Source organism: Gekko japonicus, unplaced genomic scaffold (genome assembly GCF_001447785.1).
Source record: "Gekko japonicus isolate JY-2015 unplaced genomic scaffold, Gekko_japonicus_V1.1 scaffold1912, whole genome shotgun sequence".
Lineage (NCBI taxonomy): Eukaryota > Metazoa > Chordata > Lepidosauria > Squamata > Gekkonidae > Gekko > Gekko japonicus.
This window is the reverse complement of record NW_015176510.1, coordinates 59,318-80,990: the sequence shown is the minus strand read 5'-3', so window position 1 is coordinate 80,990 and position 21,673 is coordinate 59,318. Positions and strand designations below refer to the sequence as shown.

The window sequence follows — 21,673 nt, the reverse complement described above, 5'->3', positions numbered from 1 at the left end:
CTTGGCCGTGTAGCTGTTAAGAATCTGTCCAGTTTCAGAGAAACGGATAAGCATTCCTAAATACTGTTTATTACACTGGGGGGGGGAAACTTAACCTCCCAATTCTGCAGCATGGTGTTTGTTTTACAGAACTGATTTATGCCTATGACATGGGAATCAAAGAAGGGGAGGGCATCCTACAGGCAGTAGCAGAGACCCAATCCACTTGACTCTGTGTAAACACGCACAGGCAAAAATTATAGAAAGGGAGGTAAGAAAGATTTTTGAAAGGCTCATGGGATAAATGTGTAAACTAGCTTTGAATTTATGTTTGGGGGGGACTTAGTTATTTTTAGTACTCTGCTCGTCAGCTTATAGAGTTGTGTTATTTGTGGGTAGTGGAAAGAACTTTTATTTCCTCTTTGGAGCTCCTGTGCATTTCTAAAAAGTGATCGTTCTGTACATCTTATAAATCATTTTCTTCTGCCTTCACATTCTGGTTTGCAATTTCAACTGTGTTTCCAGTGGTATTTTTGCCTCCCACAATCAGCATATATCCTCTCCCATCACAAACTGCTTTTGAAACTCCCCCGAATTTCAAAAGTTGTTTGTGCACTAGTGTAAAGTGAGGACTGGATCTTCAGTTGAAGAAGCACAGGTCTAAAATTCTACTGTGATTAGTCTTCAGGTGCTTGCTGATACTTTCCCATTAATTAATTATATACATTTATACAAAATGTTTGTATCTTAAAACCCTGTCCCAGCCCTTTTAAAAATAATACTGGTGTAATGGAAGTCTTCTTTAAAATATAGGATCTGGATAATTTGTAACCATGATATAGAAGTAACTACAGTGTTATTCATGTTATATGACAAATGGCATAATCGTTTTAGAAAATATGTCAGCAAAATCAGTCCCAATGATCCCAGTACTTCTCATCCAGCACAATTACATAATCAGTTTGCCCCAACTTTTGTGCTAGGTAAAGGTAGAAGGGTAAACTGAAATAGATTTCTTACTAATTTACTTACCAAAGGTTTGTTGTGATATGAGTTTTTTGTGAATTACAGCCCACTTCATCAGATATGTCCTATATTAGTACACCTATGTATGTGTGTGCAACTATAAAACTTCAAAATTACACACTTGGTTTAGATCAGAGTCATACAGGGGGCCCAGGTAGAATGTCTGGGGGTCCATGGTGGCTCTCAGCAGCCCTGAAGGGAGCTTACTAAATATTATATGTAGAGAAAGCAATACGTATACTGAGGACATAGAAATGGCATTGCAGTATTTAGCAGTCTTTTGGGAGACAGTAATGTCAGCCACTATTTCTGTGGCATTTTTGAGACGAGGAGAAGGGTTGTAAAGTTGTTTCTAATTCACAAAAATAGGATATGGATAGTGGTGCTTAATGTAACAGGCATGCAAGATACTCTGAAAATGTTTTATTGGGAGAACTATTGGGGGGATATAAGAATAACAGCAGGGATTTATACAATCTGAAGAGAAACCAGAGTGACCGGGGGAGATGGTAGACACTTTCCCCTGAGTTTCGCATTTGCAAGACACTAAAAAGATATTAACTACCTCCAGATTGCTAAAGCCTATTTCTAGTATTTCTGGGAGTCTGCTATTATTGTTACTCAGACCTGAGAATTCTAAGAACTTGTTGCCAAGAAAAGATTCTACATGGTACACCAATTACAATAAAAGTCTCCATCTGTTTAAATTGCCAGATGTTGTTTGTGGTGTCCCCCCTCCAGCCAATTTCAATTGCTGGGCCTAGGTACTTGTGCATGATGCCATGCATGATAGGCAAGTTACTTCAGATACGGTAAATTTTCTTCCTGGTTTAAATTAATTAAAAAGGGTCATTCTAGGGCACACTGTCCAACATTACCTTTTACAAACTTTACTCAGCCGTCACATCTGTTCATTTCCAAACAGTGCTAGCTGCTATAACTTTAGAATGCTATATGCAAAAGCCAGTTGATCAGTGTCCGTGCATTTACAAAGCCTTAGAACTAGAAGATATATGTCATCACTTGTTGGCCTGTCCACTTTATTCAGCTCCCCGGCAAAAATTCTTAGATGCTATTCTGGCTGGCTTTGGCCCAAGCACCACAATGGAGAAAGTTTTCTATCAAGCAGACACCATTAACTGGACAGCCTTCACTTGTAAGTTTATTCATTTTATCTTGTGTTTTGCATTCCTCCATAAGTTTTTCCTGAAAGCTTTGAACTTTTTAAGAGTTGCCTGGAGTAGTGGGGGAAGCAAAGCTATCACTGGCTGAAAGCCATCATCTGGACTGAGCTTGGCCTCTGGAAGCCTCTAAACAATAAATTTCATGACCCAGTGTTCCCCACATTTTTGCAGACATTTGACATCCCATGTTTCCAAGAAACTTGGATTTTGAAGCCCAACTCTGTATCCCTTCATGGGTTCCATTCGTTTCTTGTTTCAGCAGTTAAATCTTGCAACAAGGTCCATGGCAGTGGGGATCTAGTAATTCTGGTTTCAGTAGATCTATTAGTTGATAGCCAGACTCTGAGTAGTGAGTCCCAGGATTTTATCCAGGCATTGCTGATACATGGTCACCAGGTAGGTTCTTTTTGTGTTAATATGCACATCCCGCCTGAAACTTTCTAAATCACAGAGCCCAGATAATACCTGGAATAAACTCTCAGTCACCATGAAAGTTCTGGATTTCCAGTCCCCCAGTTCCCACGTTTTCCTTTGTGGACACTTTAAAGCAAGAATTGGTGCTGGTTTATGTTGTCCCTTGGACTGTCCCATCAACCAGGCAAGTTATTTGGACAGAAGGTCTCATGATTCAGTTATTAGCAATGCAGGAATAATACTCATAGGCTGTGGTCACACTGGCAGCTTGGCACAATATGGTGCAGCCTCTAATTGTACTGATTTAAAGTGTTGCGGGGTTTTAAAAACCTTCCCTAGTGGTGGGAACGGATCTGCAGGTTCAGACAGCCAAACCATTCTGCATGTGCTCCCTTGTGTTCAGACATCCAGCCATGCGCAATGAATGTGCGGGGAACCAAAAACACCACTTGTGAAGTGGTACCTTTTTAACCCAGCTCCAAGTCGTCCTATGACGGGATGAGTGTGCAAGGGAAAAACCTGACAGATGTGGCTGTGTGACTGTGCCCATATGGTCCAGAGGGAAGGGGTGGCTGTGTCGAGCCAAACTGTTTGTGTGATCACAGCCATAGTCTCCATAGCACTAAATTCAACTCTTCCCATGGGACTTACACATGTTTATCTTCTTGGGGTGCTAGGTCAATTGATTATGTTTCAGTCTCTTCTTTACTCCCCATGTATAATATTTTGAAGTAGATGATCGGTCTGAGAGTGATCAGTGTGTCCTCTTGGCTTAACCTTAAGTTTCTTTGAAACCTTTTTTCCCAGCAGTCCACACAACACCCTTGATGGAGTGCTGTTTGGTGAGAGGAGAATTAGATGGTCTCACAGTTCTAATACAGCTCAGCTTCTGGAGAGTGGAGCTCTTAGGTCCCTGAAGCAAGAAATTTTGCTGGATAACTAAGATTTTTTAAAACAATACGAAGATATAGGCAAACACCATAAGCCCCACCTGGTCCTTAACAAGCCTCCAGCCGCCAAAGGTTTTATTTCTAGGGGATGGTTTGACTAAGAATACAGTCAACAAAGGAACAGGTTAACAAGATATTCATTGCAAGTGCAATCGACCAACAGTGGAGCTTCTATAGATTCATTAATTTCTTTGAGATCTGCTTACAAAGAGCTGTTAAAGCAAAAGAAGCTTGCTTTTCCTAGATCTCAGTATCAAGAGCTACATCTAGTAATTTATGAAAGAAATGAGTCAGGGTTTGGGGATTATGTATCCTCTGGCATGGGCAACCCATTCCCATTGCTGGACACCCAGATATCTGCCAAAGATAGGCACTGCCTTTATAGCCAGGTTTTGGGGGCTCCCACCCATGTGGCCAGTGATGCAGATGGACATACTCATCCATTTAGTCTTTTTGAAGTGCTTCAGTGGCCCCCAGTCACAGTACCTGGGGTAAAAGGACTCACTGCTTTTCCTTCATCTTGTAAGGTCCCTAGGGAAGATGTGCTTTCCCATGAGCTTTTCAAGCAATTCCTTGACTGGTGGGCATGTTGGCCAAGGTGTTTATCATTAAGGGGCACTCAGGCCCTGATCTTTTTCCTCCCCGCCTTGGCCACTGGAAAATTTCAGTCCTCCTGTACGCAGAGGACATAGTTCTGCTGACTCTAACTCACACTGGTTTGAGAAGGTCATTCAGGCTCAGCAATTATTGTACAGAAGAACTATTAAACATCAACTAGTCAAAGACCAAGGCCTTTGGAACAAGGTAATGTAACCTCTGTTGGTCAATAGACAACTTCCCAGTTGACCAGGGCAGAAACTTCAAATATCTGGGAATCCTCTTTAGTGACACACTTTCTTGGAAGGCTCATTTAGAAATTACTAAACAATAGCTCTCCTGGGGACAAGGGTCATTCTAAAATTCTACCACAATAAAGCGGGCTTCCTGGGAGATCCTGCCATAAAACTCTCCCAGAGCAAGGTAATTGCCCAGCTCCTGCATGATTGTAGAGGTATGGAGTTGGTATGATGCTGTGGTTATTAACCTGGAGAGAATTAAAAATCTTTTCCTGAAAAAGACATTAGCATTACCCCCAAATACTCCAGCTGCTTTGCTGAGAGCTGACCTGGGCCTTCCATCTATTTGGGCATGTGTGCACATATTTCACGTTTGTTCTTGTTTGTATTGGCTTTTGGATCTACATAATAAAATCAAACTGAACTGAATTAATAGCAGGGAAAATTTAGTTTGTTCTGAGTTCTCTTTCCCCAAACACTAACTTTCAATGAGAAGATTATGCTGTTTTTGCAAAAAAAAAAAAAAAAAAAACAGATATTTTGGGATGCAAAGTTTATACAAACATATGTTTACACCAACACAGGCATTTAGCAGGTTCTTTACAGGGCAAATCCAAGGAACAGTCCAAGAAACAATTGCTGTATGCCTCCTATACCTATAAATGTTCCTAACCAGGATGCTGGAAAAGGGAGCAAATGCATTCGTTTTCTGAATGCATTACTGGATGTGGGTAGTTTTCTTCTGTACAGCCTCTACTAAAATAGGTTGCATAGAATGCTAATTCATTTCTGGACATTTGTATTGCCAGATCAAGGTCTCCATCTAATTCTGTTGTCTAACAATCTTCAATTAGTCCCAAATGCAGCAGCAAGGTTGCTACAGGCAAATTTCCACTGGCTGTCTTGTCCCAGTTCAGAGTGGTGTAAATATGAAGTTGCCTTATGCTGAGTCATACCATTGGTCTGTTAAGGTCAGTATTGTCTAATTTGACTAACAGTGGCTCTCCAGGGTGTCAAGTGAAGATCTTTTATATCACTTGCAACTTGATCCTTTTTACTGGAGGCGCCAGAGATTTTAACTGGGACCGTCTACAATATGCCAAGCAGACACTCTATCACTGAATGATATCCTCTCCCTATAAAGCCTTCTGCAGCCTGGGACCAAGGTACTTGAATGACTGCTGGCTCCCATGTTCTCCTGCTCAGGCTTTGCTTTCCACAAGTTCAGGCCCCTTTCCATTTTCCTCCTATCTTTAGAAGTGAGACAGGTAGTAAGTAAGGTAGGTCTTTTTGATTGGTCACTCTTGGCTTTGGAATGTTATCACACAGTCCATGCACCTGGTGTTTTCATTGAGTATCTCCTGGCATCAGGCTAATACTGATTTTTTTTCCTAACTGGCTTTTAGATAATGGGCTGACAGTTGTTCTTCACTGGCTATTTTTTCTGTCTCCCTGTAGTTTTAGTAGTAGCGTTTGCTTTGAGATGCTCCTGTTGACTTATTGGATTTAGTTTTTTTATTGCTGGTTTTATCATGAGATTATTCTATACACATGGTTTTATTGTATTGTGAATCACATTGTTCACATTGCTATGGAGTGTAGAGGTGGTGTATAGATATCTGTAAATAATATAATAGTTCAGTCGATATAGGCTTTTCTAAAGTAGCCTATATATTTAAATATAGATCCAGAGGACTTAGCTGTGTTAGTCTGTTGCTGCAAAATAGTAAAACGCCCAGTAACTAACAAAATTCATTGTAGCATAAGCTTTCAAGAAACACATCTCTCTTTGTCAGATGTTAAATATGTAAATTGACCAGTGATCTAAGTTTCTGGGCAAAAGAGCAAATGCTTTTAGCCTGTAGTCTTGTGCCAGTATCCCAGTGCAAGTGCAAATTTTGAAGTGTGTGAGATTTTTTCCTTCTTCATTTCCCAAAAATATGTATATGGCATTTGTTTTGGAATGTTTTGCAAGCTTGTTAATTATATCATGTCCATTGTAGTTGAGAGGGTGTTATAAAATGCAGTTTTTCTTCAATGGTGTCAAAGTTTAACTTTTAAAACTGCTTTGCTATTGTAGGCAAGAAAATCTGATGGCAAACTAATGAAAACCCTTGATTTTGTTCAGTCCCCTCAGGGTTTAGGGATTGAAGATGGGGGGGGGGGGGGAGGGAACCAGTGCAGAGGGAATGCGTGTGACTGTGAGGTCAACCCTTAAGCCTTGACTCCTTGGATTCTCTGGTGCAAGTGGTCAGTGCAGAAGGGGCTAAAAGCAAGGAAGCTATGGCTAACTGCAGAACCGAAGCAAGGCTGTAACATACAGGTTGATAGGTTGTTTTGGAGGACAGTGATTTAGAGGGTCGTCATAAGTCAGAAGCAACTTGACGGCACTTACAAATACATTTGGTAAACTGGTCAACAACCTAGCTAAATGTCTCCTGGCATTGGGGGGAGGACAGCAGGAGGGGGAAATTGTGGGTCCGTGGACTGAAATCCTTCTGCCAGCAGAAATTTCAGGTGGGATCCAATCCCGGAGCTCCCCAATACCACACTTGTTCCTCATTGGCTCTCAGTTTATTGCAGTTTATGAGACAAAAAGGCAGGGCTCTTTTTGTTAAAAAAAAAAGCCCACCAGGAACTCATTAGCATAATAGGCCACACCCAACAGCAGGAACTCATTAGCATATTAGGCCACACCCCTGACAGCACAGCTTATTAGCACATTAGGCTGCACCCCCATGTTACCAGAAGTGTGGTCATCCAGCCACACCCACCTTTCCTTATTCTGTTTACCTTGTTTGTTGTCAAAACCCAGGGCTTTTTTTGTAGCAGGAACTGCTTTGCATGTTAGGCCACACACCCCTAATGTAGCCAATCCTAATGAGTATCTGCTGTTGGGTGTGGCCTATTATGCTAATGAGTTCCTGTTGGGCGTGGCCAACTTGGGAGCCAGCCGGAACTCCGTTCCTGTGTGTTCCTGCCCAAAAATAGCCCTGCAAAAAGGAATGTCTGGGAGACAGAAGAACTCAGTATGGTCTTGGAGGCAGAGCACATAGCTCAGTAGGATGTCCTTCTTTCAGGCTGTGGGGACTGACTGACGCAACAAGGTGTCCGTTCCCACTCTGCAGTCTGCATCCCATGCATGTGGCCATTCTTTCATAATGTGTCGTTTCTCAATTTAACTGTAACCTGAACCAGCATATGCTTTGCAATGTGCAGTTTCTCAATGTACTTCCCGGACGCATCTTCAACTAACGGCCGAATGAGTTCTTTCCTTTAGGAGAGGGGCCACAGCTCAGTGGCAGAGCATCTGCTTTGCATTCAGAAGGTCCTAGATTCATTTCCTCCCCCCCTTTTTTCCTTCTCTACCCCTCTGACCTACACAGCTTGAGTAGTATCGGTCTATCCCAGCGAAAAACTAAAGGAAGAAAGGAAGAGTTCGAGCCAGAGAGGACAGGCTCTACTATATCAAAGAAAGTGTCTTGTCACAAGCTGCCTAAACTCTCATGGCTTGAACAAGGAATTTAGCTTTAAAAAGTGTATTTGCTGACCTAGCATCCATTAAAATTTTAATAACTAAAATGCCTGTGGGGAGGCTTGTTTCACTGGGGCATAAGTGGCTTGATCCATTTCTCTGTAGCCTCCTTATACCATGGACATTCAAATGAAACATGCTTCACAGTTTCTATGATCCCTAAGCCACAACCACAATATCTATCTGAAAATAGATATCTACCTTATATACAGCCTTCAGAAATCATAGAAGGTACCATATTTAATCTTGCAAACATAATTTCTCACCTGTATTTTGGAAATGTAAGGCTAAACAACTATTTTGGGAGCCTGTGGTGGAGGCTTGTTTCACTGGGGCATAAGTGGCTTGATCCATTTCTCTGTAGCCTCCTTATACCATGGACATTCAAATGAAACATGCTTCACAGTTTCTATGATCCCTAAGCCACAACCACAATATCTATCTGAAAATGGTATTTTGTAAATGTAAGGCTAAACAACTATTTTGGGATTGTAAAGAGTGGTGGGATTCAATGCTCCCTGTAAGTCCTGTGAGCAAAAATTCTACTTTGTGAGCTACCGGCATTAAAGCTATGAGTAAGTGATTTGGCTACTGCATAAATTAGTTTGCTCTGGAGTCATCCTTCCTGAGCTAAGACAAAAATGTGTAAGCCGGACGGTAAAAAACTGTGAACTATCTTACACTAACTCAGCTTAGAGGGAACACTGGTGGGATTCCCATATGGAGAGAAGAGTAGACACACCTAGCCCAGTAGATAGTACTGATATCAGTCTTCATAATCAAGTGATTGGTAGCCTTATGGACCAGGGGCCACCCTAAAACAAAAGCAACTTTCTCTGGACATTGTATAATATTCATTTTTTCTTTATAGCCTGATTCCATGGACTGGAGACATTATGTTGTTTCATATAATAAGCTAATATCCCCAGAGAACATTATTTTGAGTTTCAGGTTTAATGCCAGGATCCAAGCCGTAGATTCAACTGAATGTTGGCCAAGTTCCAGTCTAAGAGCAGTACCAGCCACATATTTTGGGATCCCACAGTTCTGACGCACAAATTGTATTAGTGGCTGATCTCTAATCTCATTTATCTTGTAGACCAAGACTGTTGCTCCATATAATAATTGAGACAGTACCTTAGCACTGAAAGCTGTAATTGCTGCCGGAAGGTGTCCATCTTTCCTGTAGAAAAAACGCTTTATTGCTGCGCTAGAGCAGACCGATGATGCCATCACAACCTTACATTGGGGTTTTCAAGTTAAATGAACATTTGACCTAATCACCATAATCTAGCATACTAATTAATAATTATTATCATATGGCATTTTGTGTAGTATAGCCAGGAGATCTGAAGATTGTCTGGCAGCCTTAAGTTCTTCCTCATTAGCATCATGCACCACTACATGGCAAGCTAGACTTATTTTTGGGGCTGAGAGAGCTCTAAAATAGCTATGACTGACCCAAAGTAACTCAGCTGGCTTCATGAGGAGGTGTGCAGAATTGAACCTGGTTCTCCAGTTTAAAGTCCTTTGCTCCTAACTGCTGCACCACACTGACTCTCATACATTTCTACGACACATTGAAATTGCTGGTATTTAACTTTTGCTTATATGCTGGATCCTCTCTTTTTCTTTTCACTACTGAACTTTTGTACATTTCTGGTCTATCAGCCCTTGACCCCATCCTCTTTCATGCTAGAACGTTAGTTTAGGATACCTCTTATGTCTATGTAGCTGTACTTCGCAACAGCTGCCAGTGCAAAGCTCTGGAATGAAATAACTTTGAGAGATTTTAGTCATCATTAGAAGAAAAATGATTTGCGAAAGTTTAAGAAAACTGGTGGAAGAGCTGACCTGAGATTCTTTTCTCATCCTGAATCCTTTTTCTTAACAAGCTCTTCCTACTTCTACTCTTCCCAGTTCTGTTGAAATTATTTCTTTTAGCTAGCAATGCTATCTCATGCCTTTGTTACAGGATTGACTGTTGGCTTTGGTAAAGTGTTTGGTGATCAGCAGCCAGCCAAACAGAACTATTCTTGGCAACTTAATCATTCAGGCAATCTGGCTTTACCAAAGAGAGTACCTGCTTATTCTATTACTTTCTATACACACATTTTCTATGTTTTAATTGTTATAGCAACTAGCAAATCATGTTACAGCACCCTTGTTTAGAAATATATATGAATTTTGAAAAGGGAAGCTTGATTTATCTGGTGGTGTTAAATCATCATTTGAACCTATGTATCCTATACAGGGTAGAATTATTTTAAATCAAGGCTACTTAAAATAATTTGTTTAAATTATAATCTGGAGTCACTATGAGAAAACATCAATTAAGATCAAATTTAAATCAACTTTCTCATCTTAAAATTTATATTTTTTCTTAAGAAGCATGCATGCCACCTGGTAGTTAGAACAATTCTAACATATTGGTTTGCAACTAAATACAGTTTTTATGTATTCTTGAAGCATAATCCAAAACCTTTGTCATGCAGCCCAAATGCATTGCTGAATTGTATTGGTTTATAGATGGAGCCAGATTTCTGTTTGGGTCCCTCCACGTCTCTAAGAGAGATAATTTACTTGAGAGTGGAGGCACAATTATTTAGAAATCTTTGGGTCTCTTCCATGTGAACAGGCATCAGGCTATTAAGTTTACAGAAGTTTCCAGAAGAATAGGATGATAGTTACTTAACAAAATAATGTTTCTTAATTAAATGGGCAGCGAATGCCCATGCCAATTGATTAGTTACTTAATAAACATTTGTAATATGAGAACACAATACTCTGTGGAACTCAGGTTTTTGCAGGGCATAATTAGAAAAATCTGATCACCTCTGTGGGCTCGGTAGATGATTCTGCAGGATGGCATTTCTGGGTTCCTAGCACCTGTGATGACTTGCTAATTCCTGGGTTTAGTAGGAAGCCCACAATAATAAATCTAATACTTGACATCTTTTGTCACTTATAATGCTTCACTTTAGAAAACTTAAAAAAAACACACATCTGACTTTTATTCACAAATCAAGTGCAAATGTGTCACAAACCAAGTGCAGAATATAAGATGGTGTCATTCTGGTATGTTTTGCAACACGTATTTAGCCCACTGTACCTCAGAATACTATTTTGCTCTCTCTACTGAACCAGGGAGCAGCTGAGCACTGAAGAGGCAGACAGGGAGAGAGGATGTAGGTCTGATGCCCAGTAATTGCCAGAGAACTGTGAGCCCTTCTGCTATTTGCTACATTGTCACTATCAGTGTGTCGCAGCAGTCAGCCAATGCCTGCTGCATCAGTTCTGTTGATTGTCCATGTTCTGTTGACCATCCACGTGTTGGTTAACCATCCATGTTATAAGTAATATGTAGCAGTGATAACCAGAAGTATAATAAAACTTTAAATAACCAAGGCTGTAAAACAAAGTAATCAAAATTAGACAGGTTGGTGGCAGTTTGGCGTGATGTCTTACTTCAGTGAACTCAGAAGGGTGCAACTCTGCTTGGGATTTCACTGTAAATCTGTTTCTGTGCTTTGGGGGGGGGGTTCTGCTGAGATCCTTTAGAGGGCAATGTATTGGTACACCATACATTATGCTGATTTGATGAATGTGTGGAATGCTCTTTCAGAGCCTTTCACTACACCTGCCCATAAAAGCCTCAAAAGACTATAAAAGATTTCTTGACGTAACCAAAAATTTTAAAAAGCTGGAGAGCTAGTGAGAGTTGTTCAGCGTGTGGAAAAGCAAGAGGAAGCATATATGGCTTCATCTCAGTGCTGTTTCTTCAACAGCCAGACTTTCCCACACATACACACACACACAGTGCCTCACTGCCCTCTATCTGCTGTGGAGGATATGCCATACTGAGCCCTTCACTGTTAACCCCTTTGACACCATCTGCAATCCCCCCCCCCGCACCTCCCCAAACTCCACTCTGGTTCAGCTGGCAAAGGAGAAGCAGATAACAGAGAGAGGTCCCTGCTCTCAGGTGGCTGTCCTCAGGGGAAACCTTGTCAGCTCTCCACTTGGTTATGAAGACTCTTTGTTCTAACACCTTTTTCACAACAAGTGACATGTTTATGGGTGGACTTGGTTGCTGTAAAGGAGGCCTCTTAATTTCCTTAGTTATACAATCAGTAATGTGTGGGTTGAATCTTTCCTCTTATCTCATTCTAGGCCCTGATGAAAGTCTAGACTTCAGCCATTCCAAAAGTGGTTAAAGATGGTCAGTGTTAAGCAGTTTTGAGCAAACAGAAGTTGAATAGCATTTATCCTCCCATGCATGGTGGTTCACTCCCAATGCCGTCTAAATTTACATGGAAATTACGGGTGCTCTCACACTAAGCACCTTGCACTATACTTAGGTTGAAAACGAGGACATTTTAATGTGATTTAACTATATTAGGCTTGCCAAGTCCCCCCGGGGGGCGGAGAAACCCCCACCCCAGAGGCCCGTTTCCCACTGCCGGCGGATCGGGCCCCAGGAGGAACCCCACCCCGACGTGCACGTCACCTGGAAGTGACGCGACCATGCCGGGCACGCTGGGGGCGGGGCCACAGTCATTCGAGGGAAAACTCTATGGTTTTTCCTCGGATGGTCGTGGCCCTGGCCCCAGCATGCCCGGCGTGGTCACGTCACTTCCGGGTGACGTGGATGCAGCGCACACGCGCACTCCAGCTGCCAGCCGGGAGTCCCCCGCTGCGGCAAAATTTAGACTTGGCAACCCTAAACTATATTGATATTTCAGCTTTGTAGATAAAAGAACATGTGCTGTCATGTGTGATGAATGCAACCAATTGTGCTATCTCAGTAAGCAAAATGTGACATTTGACTTCCAGTTATAGGTTTATACATTTCCTGTGTGGAATAATATCTTTGTAGGAAAATCATAATGTGTGAAGAGGCTCCTAGAAGAGCCAACGTCACTGGCCGATCTCAGGCAAGGCTTTGACTTGTATTTTGGGGACCAAGACCTGGCCCTGGAAACAGTATCTTCCATGCCATACTGTAGTTGGTATTTTTTCTTCATTGCATATGCATATTGATAAAGAATGAAGTAAAATGTGTTCTGATGGATACTAGAACAAGTTTCTTAGAATCTTAAAGGGGATTGGAAGGAGTAATGAAGAAGAACAGGATAGCCAGAGGCTGGAATGTAATCTCCATATGCAAAGATTGTGCAGTTCATAATGCCATTTGCTTGGGGTTTACAGTGGGCACAGCTGCACCCTTTGTGCAATGTTTGTTGCTCATAAATATCTGGATGGCTGCTCTAGAAAATGGAACAATGGACTAGATGGGACCCAAGGTCATAGTTTTCCTAGGGTGCCAAAAAACCTTGGGCCAGCCGTGAATGGGTCACTATACAAAGTAAATTTGGACTTGTGGGTCCCCATACCAAAAAGGCTGTGAACCGCTGTCTCATAGCACATGGTATATATAAAAATGCTTCCAGGGGGTGCTGTGCTTGAATCTTTTTTCTAACTTCGGTGCTCAGCAGTCATTTTTTAAAATACAAATCTGGTGGTTTCTCTGGAGGAAGTTTGTCTTCTAATTTTTGTTTTTAATTGATGGAGAAAGTAGCCAGGATGAAACCAATTCCTCCTGAGAACACCAGAGGCAATGTAGTTTTGGGCTACTAATTTAATAAATATTTACTTTGTCGTGGGTTTTTTTTGGTATCCACTAAGTTGCGTGGATGAAAAAATTCTGTTCCTTTCTTTCCTTTCCAGCCAAAGAAGAAAATGCTTAGAATTCCTCTTACCTTGATATAAAGATGTCACAATTTGAAATTTCTTTCTGGCTCTGTAATGGCATAACCCATTAATCATAGAAACATGTTTGTAGTTTTTGGTTTGAAAACTTCCTTAGATTTCCCCCCTTCATCTTAAAGAGAGTTTATTATATTCTGCACTTAAAAACTGTCCCATGTTGGCTTAACAAGGTATTATTTTTATCTTCTACCATAGGTCATTGTCACAGACCCAAGGCAGGGTCCCCCTGGGTCACCACTCTTTCTTGCCTGATCAGTACCCAGCCCCGTGGGTCCTCTAGGTTAAATGCACACAAATAAGGCAGACCTTTGTAAAATATATATAAATGCTTATGCAAATGTTTTAAAATAGGATATCACTATGCGGTACAGTCTCTATAGCTTAGCAACAGAGAAATAAAAAAGGCTAACTTTACTATCTAATACATTTAGTACCTGGTATTAGATGGCAAACCTTCTTGCAGCATAAAAGTCCAAGCTGTAGTTTAAAGTTGCAGTCCATCATGATGTAGCATAGCACATCAAAGCATGTTAGCATGGCTTCTCTCTGGCCTATAGACTTATCATTGTTTTTTGCCCTCTGGCATCAGGTCATTTCTTGGATCCAATCAGGAATCTGTGGAACTTTCCAGAAGATGTTAACGTCCACTCCTAACCTCCCCCCCCAAGCTGGTTACACAAGTGAGCACAGGTTCTCATGATTAACCAGTTACCATATTCTTGAATCTGGCCTTGAAAGAGATAAGGAGGGTGTCTGCAGGAAGGCTCCAACTGTGGGCACCTGCGAGCCAGAGCAGGCCTGCTAATAATCACTTTAACCCTTGAGGGAAATTAGGGTGCTTTGCCTCACAGTTATTCTGCATTTTCAAAATACCAGTCTCTTGCAGTCAGACAAGCACTACAAAATCTTCTTTGTATTTATAGTTTAATTGTAATTCATGCTTTTATATGCCGCCTTACATAACATTTAACAGACTTCACAGGAGTCTGTTGACCTCCATGTTACAATTTTAGATACAGAATATTTTTACCAGCCATTGACATTAGTTTTGAATATAAGAAAGCACATTATAAAGACAAGCTTGGCTTTTGTTATATATGGCAGTCAGTGCATAATTAATGAATAATAATTTTGCATGGCTCCCCAAAAAACAACTCTAAGCTAATGTTGGATGGATCTTGGGTGAGAAACTAGTTCTGCTAAGGTGCCAGTTCATACATTGGTAATAAGTAACAAACAAGTGTCAGCTTTCAGCTACTTTTGCTCTTGCACAGTTCACAAATTAAATCTTGTTGATTACTACAGAAGAGGCACATATCTCCTGTGGTCATGGACCTACTTGGACCATAGTTTGACCTATGTGGAATCACTTGCACTTTCCCCTTTTTTCTCCCTGTCCACTGGGAGGTATCCTTTAAATTACCAACATTGGAAACACTCTTGCTTTTGCACTTACATAATGAGCCACATCTATCTGTAAAGTGACTGCAAACACTGATTGTAAGATGAGCTAGGTTTGTGGGCAGACACTGAAGGCACACTGAGAATCTAAGTAGAAAGCTGCAACTTGAAAATCTTTTTTTCTTTTCTTTTGACACTGTGCCATTTGACAGTTGGAGAGGACATTATGGGATATGGGTGTGTGGGGGTGCAACAGTGTAATCATGCAAATGAACAGAAATTTGTTTAGAGACATCAGAATAGCTCAGTGAACAATTAGCTCCCTGATTGCATCCCATAAGCCAGACATGAGATAACGCAGTAGATGATCAAGCATCCTTACATGAAAGTGGCTGGAGATCATTTAGTGAGTTTCACCCTAGGTCTTCCTGGTCCAAGTAAAGCCACTACATGCTCTCAGTTATAAAGCCCAAAGCAAATATATTTCTGAATCATGGTCTTGTGTGCTTCTTTTGTTCCTATTCTCTTGAGTGAACTTACCATTCTCCTCTCTTTTGAGGGTTAACCATACTGCAGTATTACATCTGCACTGAGGTTAGCATTACCTGTGATTTCTTTTAAACCAAGATTTGAAGCTCACTAGGATATTATACATGGTATAACTATGTAAAAAAAATCAAGTAACATATAATGAATCAATGCAATGTATTCAGAATTTACACATACTAATGTGTGGTGTTACTTGATAGTATTATATTAAATGGGTCTGTTGCTGCTGACATTCTTTGCATAAATCAGTTATAAGAAGTGTTTGTAAAATATGATAGATTTACCAATAAGGAATTTCTGTGCCTGAGGAAGAGCACAGCTGTTCTGCCAGTAAATCCAGTAGTTGATAGTTTCTTTGTTGGTTTTTCTCCATTTTGTTCAAAACATAAAGAAGTACTGGATTCTTCTGTTGAGGAACCAGCCCCTCTCCTCCTGTGTAGGAAGGGAGCTTACATCAGAAGCTGTTGGAGCCTTCAGAGTGTTAGAAGCACAGGACCAAATCATCTGCAATGATAATGGATATAATTTTTATTATTAACTTGATTCACAACCACTCTTTAGGCAGGGAATCGACATTAGACTTCTAGAAATTTCCAGTATTAGAAGACAACTCTAGATGAAAAAAATGCTGCCTCATGTTTTCGTTCTCTACTTGCATGCATGGTTTCTGTCTCTGGTAAATGGTAATTTATTTCTAGCTTTAACTTGCAGACTGTCAAGAGCAGATGTTGAACTGATAGGTCTGTGCTCTGGGTCACTGGTTTCACAGTGAATCCAGGGGATTTAAAATTAGGTGGTACTATTAATACTTATCTGAACAGCATTTAAAAAAAAAGTGGTAGGAGAAGGTAGGAGAGCTGTTGCAATCACACTGTGTGTGTGTGTGTGGGAAATATAAGAAAGCAGCTGTGTGTTCTAAAATAGCCCTACACAATTTGATATTAGGTGCATAAACTGACCATCTTAAAAACGTCACTATTTTTCTTCAGAAGCCAAGCTTCTAATCCTTATGATTATAATTTAAGCATGAAAGTTATATGGGAAGTGTCTGATGGATCTCTGAAGCCTGGCAAGGGGACTGGAGCTAAGAAAGAACACAGTAATCTCAGGGTGTGGATACAGGTTTGGATAACATCTTGCCCCTAACAAGCAGATGACATTTGTTGAAAATCAGTGAATATTTGCATAAATTATTTTTTTCTCCCCTGTATTGGCTTGACACAGAACTTGGGTTACTTTGTGTAGTGAAATGACCCTTCACATCCAGGCATCTGTAGAAAAAAATTACAACTTGCAAGATAAAGGCTAATTTTTAACTCTGTGAACTCTCAGAGCTTAACCTAAAACCACATTTACAAGGCAGGCAAGTACAAGGTATTTCTATGAAGCGTTCAGTCTACCAGGCTAGTAAGATGTCAGGTATATGTGAAGAATGTTTTAATATGATAACCAACAAAACAAAATATTTTTTCCTGTGATACTAGGACATGGCCATAGCCAGTGAATTCTTAGGGAACCACCTAGAAGCTAGAAATTTTCCAGCAGGTAAAGTGAGAGGTGTCTGCTGGGCTTTAAAGAAAGAACTTTTCTATTTATTAAAGGGAATTGAGATTTTGTGGTGACTTTGAGGGAGTTTTTTTCAGGTTGAAAGAGAAAAGAACTTCAAATAGATTATGGAAAGAATTCTTCAATGAAAGAGTCCTGGAATGGTGTGTAAGGAGGCAAGCATGGCCTGAAACAGATATTTTTCCTACCTCTTCACCTACTTTCTTCACCTACTTATTCATGTTCCGTCTTACTGTGCAGCCACACATCGGGACTGCTCTTGCACAGGCCAGCCACGGAGACAGTCTTTCCTAGCTTAAAAACTCCTGAGAGGGGGCAGCCCACCCATCTGGAGCTTACGCATGCACAGGATTTCCCACCGCATGCATCACGTGCTCTGTATTACTCTGTGTGTTTGCTGAACACATGCCCACTTTCCTCTGCAAATAATCTATTTTGGGGGATTGGCCTTCAGGGTGTCTTTCTTACTCCAACTAGGAAAAAACTCATTATTTGGTGTGTGAGAACAGGAAGATGGTTCCTAAAGCTGTCTTCAAAAAATGTTCTGACCAGCACCAAGATGATACATTCAGATGAACATGACCTCTGCCTTCTATGTCTTGGCAAGACCCACAAAATCGGGTCTTGTCTGATTTGTCAGACATTTATGCCCAAAGCTCACTCAGATAGAGATTCCAGGCTAAAGGCAGCCCATTGGGAAATGTACTATCCTCCCCAGCTTTGCAATACCGGTGCTGGACCTGACTACCTCAGTTTGATTAGTTCCCATGGTTCAAATCTCCAAACTGGTTCCGGTTCCCCTGAAGAGGGCTGCCTCAGGAGCTCCTGATGAAGGTGCCAGATGTTTGCATTCACATCTTCTGATCTGATGGTCAGGGCATCACTCAGAACCACCTCTAAAGAAACACAAAAAAAATAAATATAAAGAGAGACCAGAATCAACCCCTAAACTGATGGCCCCTACACTAAAGGGACCAGAGCAATAAATGGAGTCTTCCCCAGCACCTTCTCAAACCCCATCACCTCATTTGGCATTCTTCACAGGTTCATTCTCTGAAGACAAGCAGCCTGACATCCCAGCTGGCCAATTGGTTCCGTCTGAGACCATGCCCGCTTTAACTTGGCAGTCAGTGGAACCCCCACAATACTGCATGATGCCCACTTAGATAGATGGGATGGTCACCATTCTCACACTCTGGATGATCAGTTCCACAGCCTGAGGGGCTACAGGGAAGCCCACTCCTCTTTTGTTCCTTTCTGGCCTGAGGACACAGTTTCAGTGATATCCAATGTGAGTTTGGAAAGTGCCTCAGACCCAACACTGGATGGGACTGTAGGCACTCGGGTGATGCCTAACAAAGATGTCCACTTATATGTCTCTACCACTGACACCTGTCCTAAAAACAAGATCCTAAGTAGATTGTACTCTGACATCCCTGGAACAGTGGCCTTCCCAGTCCAGTGGGGCTTGTCAGAACTTACTTTACCAATCTGGCAAAAACTGGACTTGGTCCAAGCAACCCCACCACAAGATCGAGAACCTGTATAGAATTAAACAAGATTCTTGTGGTTTCCTGTCCACCCACCCACAGCCATCTTCCCTGGTGACAGAAGACATGCAGACACATAATAGACATGGACAACACTCCTCCCCCACAGACAATTGTCACCTTGATATACTGGGAAGAAAAATGTATTTGTTGGCAGCTGTCAACTTTTGGGTGGCAAATTACCAAACTACAATGGGGGGGATATCAGCTTTTCCTTTGGGGGAGCCTCTCCCAATAACTGGACAAGCTACCAGATGATGCGAAATCCTTGGCCAAGATGATCCAAAATGAAGCCACCAAGCTCTCCAAACTTAGTGACATCAACAGCCCCAGTACCCGTATCCCCAGCATCTGTTCCAATTCCCTCCTTTCCCAAAAAGAAAGAGCAATCCTAGACAGAAAATCCCACAGAGTCAGCCACTAAAGACCAGGGTCAGCCACTAAAATTCTTACTGACTGCCTCCAAAGGGTCCTGGTGTGCCAGATAGACTTGCTCATTTCCTTGAAGCCTGTATTCACCCATAAATTATCCCAGTGCTTCATAAAGGGCTTGGCTAACATAGTTTCCTCTACACCCCTCTTAGCTCCACAGTGGTCTCTGTCTTTGGTTCTGGCTAGACTCATGACCCCACTATCCAGGTAATAAAGGAGGGATAGAACTAAACCGTTTCATAAAGACAAACCTTAAATTATTAGTTATCGGGGGCCCAAGAAGGGTAAGGCTACATCATCACAATTGATTTCCTGGTGGGGTTGTGACAGCCATTCACTCTTGCTATGCAGCGGCTGGGGAGCCTTGTCCTTTAGCATTGACAGCACATTCCACAAGAGCGCTGGGATAATCTACTGCTTTTCATCGAAGAGTTTCCCTCTGAGATATCTGCAAGGCTGCTACCTGGATGTCTGAAGAAACATTCATAAGACATTATGAATCGAATCGACAGGAAAGAAAAGAAGCCGATGAAGGCAAAGCAGTTCTACAAGCATTATTCCAGTGAGTCCCTCACCTCTCCTCCTCGATGAGCAGCTCACTAGTTATTCCAATGTGTGTCTGCACAGAAGATGTCGATGAACGACAGCTACCACTAAGTGCAACCATGTTTTTCTGCCTCTTCCCTTACCTGAGCTCCACTGAAGGGGAGAGAGATATTTTGCCTCCCTCCTTTCTGCAGCATTTGACTATTACACCATGTGGGTTCCAGGACTCCAGAAATTAACTTTCCTGGTGTTAGAAATGGCCACTAGGGGAGTGGAAAGTTGGAAATATGCATGTGCAAGGATCACAGATGACTGGATGCACCCCATTGTTTACTAGTCTTTTTAATTGTGAATGTTGTTTTGTGGTCTGTGATTCAATTTAATATGTGTAATTTGACGATATTCAAGTTTAAGGCACTTAAGATATATATAATTACTCCCTTTATCATTGTCAGTAATGCACTTCTCATTCCCATGAAATAACAGGAAACTTGGCCTAGTATTTATTTATCTTTAGTTATCTAGATTACCATGAATTAGCAGAAATTTTTAAAACCATTATTGTGTGTGCTCAGTAAAGTGTATTCCCTCCCCCCAGCCAATTAGAATGTACAGTACTGAAATTTGTATATGATGAGCATCTTACTGTAGTTTTCCGGTAACACCTAGGTGTTGCTTTTTAAATATATTACTTCATCATGCTGCTATTGCCTATATTATCTTCCTTTGTGCTAATCTGTACTTCTGAACAACTGTTGTAGGAGCCATATGTCAAACTGTACAGGCTTGGGGGGGGGGCACAATGGCAGCATCTGGCATCTTGGCACAATCCACAGACTTTTCAGGCATTTCTGGAAGTATTGGTAGGTCTGTTACGCTTTTGCTTGCTGATGGATTGTCCCAGCATTTTAGATGTTTCTTTTACCTTCTAGCAAAATGTCAATGTGTTACAGTTAAGATCCTGCATTTAAGTTAGATCTCTTGTTAATTGCTATATGTAGCAGTCTTCAAAACAGCTTCTTTTCCATGTTTCTGTGGTTTAGGAAATAATAACTGGAGAATAAGGCTGGCCTGGATTTGATCACCTTTTCTGCTTTACTGCAGTTTCTATCTTATCCATATGTACTCCTGGAATTGTAACTGATCTCTGGAATACAGAGAACAATTCCCATGAAGAAAATGACAGCTTCAGAGGATGACCTCTGTGGTATCACATCCCTGCTGAGCTCCCCCCTTTCCCCAAACTTCACCTCCCCAGCTCCATCCCCAAATCTCCAGACATGTCCCAACCCAGAGTTGGCAACCTTAACACTATCATCTCCATTATAGCCTCTTTCTCCCTCTTTTTGACTGTTGAAAAGCTGGTAAGATCCAACCATAAAATTATTGCTGCATTCAAGGATACAGCTTGCAGTCCTTTTGGTAGTACTGTTGAATAGGCAGTCTTCTTGTTCATCTTTTCCAACCAGGCCTTTCTACAGCCTGCTATGTTGAGGAGGCTAATTCAGCAATAAACAAGCAGGAGAAATGTGTTGTTCCATAGCTACTAGTGCTGATATGGTGATCTCACCTTCTTCCCTCACTCACACGCAGGATTTCTTTCTTGCTGAGCAGCCTCGATATCTGCTTTCTTCTTATCTGTTTTCTTCTTATTCAGTCAGTGGCTGTCCCACCCAGTCACTTTAATAGATATATTTTTTGATGCTGGGCCAGCCTGGGAGCCGAGGAAAGAGACAAAATCACCTTCTTATCCGCCTCTCCGTAGCCACGGAAGCTCCACGGTTCCTCCACAGAACCTCAACAGGAGGTATGATCGCTTTACTGCGTGTTAGTTTGCCCTGGGGCAAACAGCCACGCTTCCCCCCCGCAGTTTCCTGCCCGTGTGACACCTTCTTATATTCAGCTTCTGAAATGGCACACAAGAGGCTTTTGA

At 41.5% G+C, this 21,673-nt stretch overlaps 1 protein-coding gene across 1 annotated transcript in view; it reads left to right on the top strand.

Moving 5' to 3' along the window:
- The window catches only part of LOC107123983 (protein kinase C alpha type-like), a gene marked incomplete at its 3' end in the record, with an annotated part of 233,819 nt that overhangs the window by 160,093 nt on the left and 52,053 nt on the right, over positions 1-21,673 (top strand). The gene's annotated exons all lie outside the window — the stretch shown is intronic.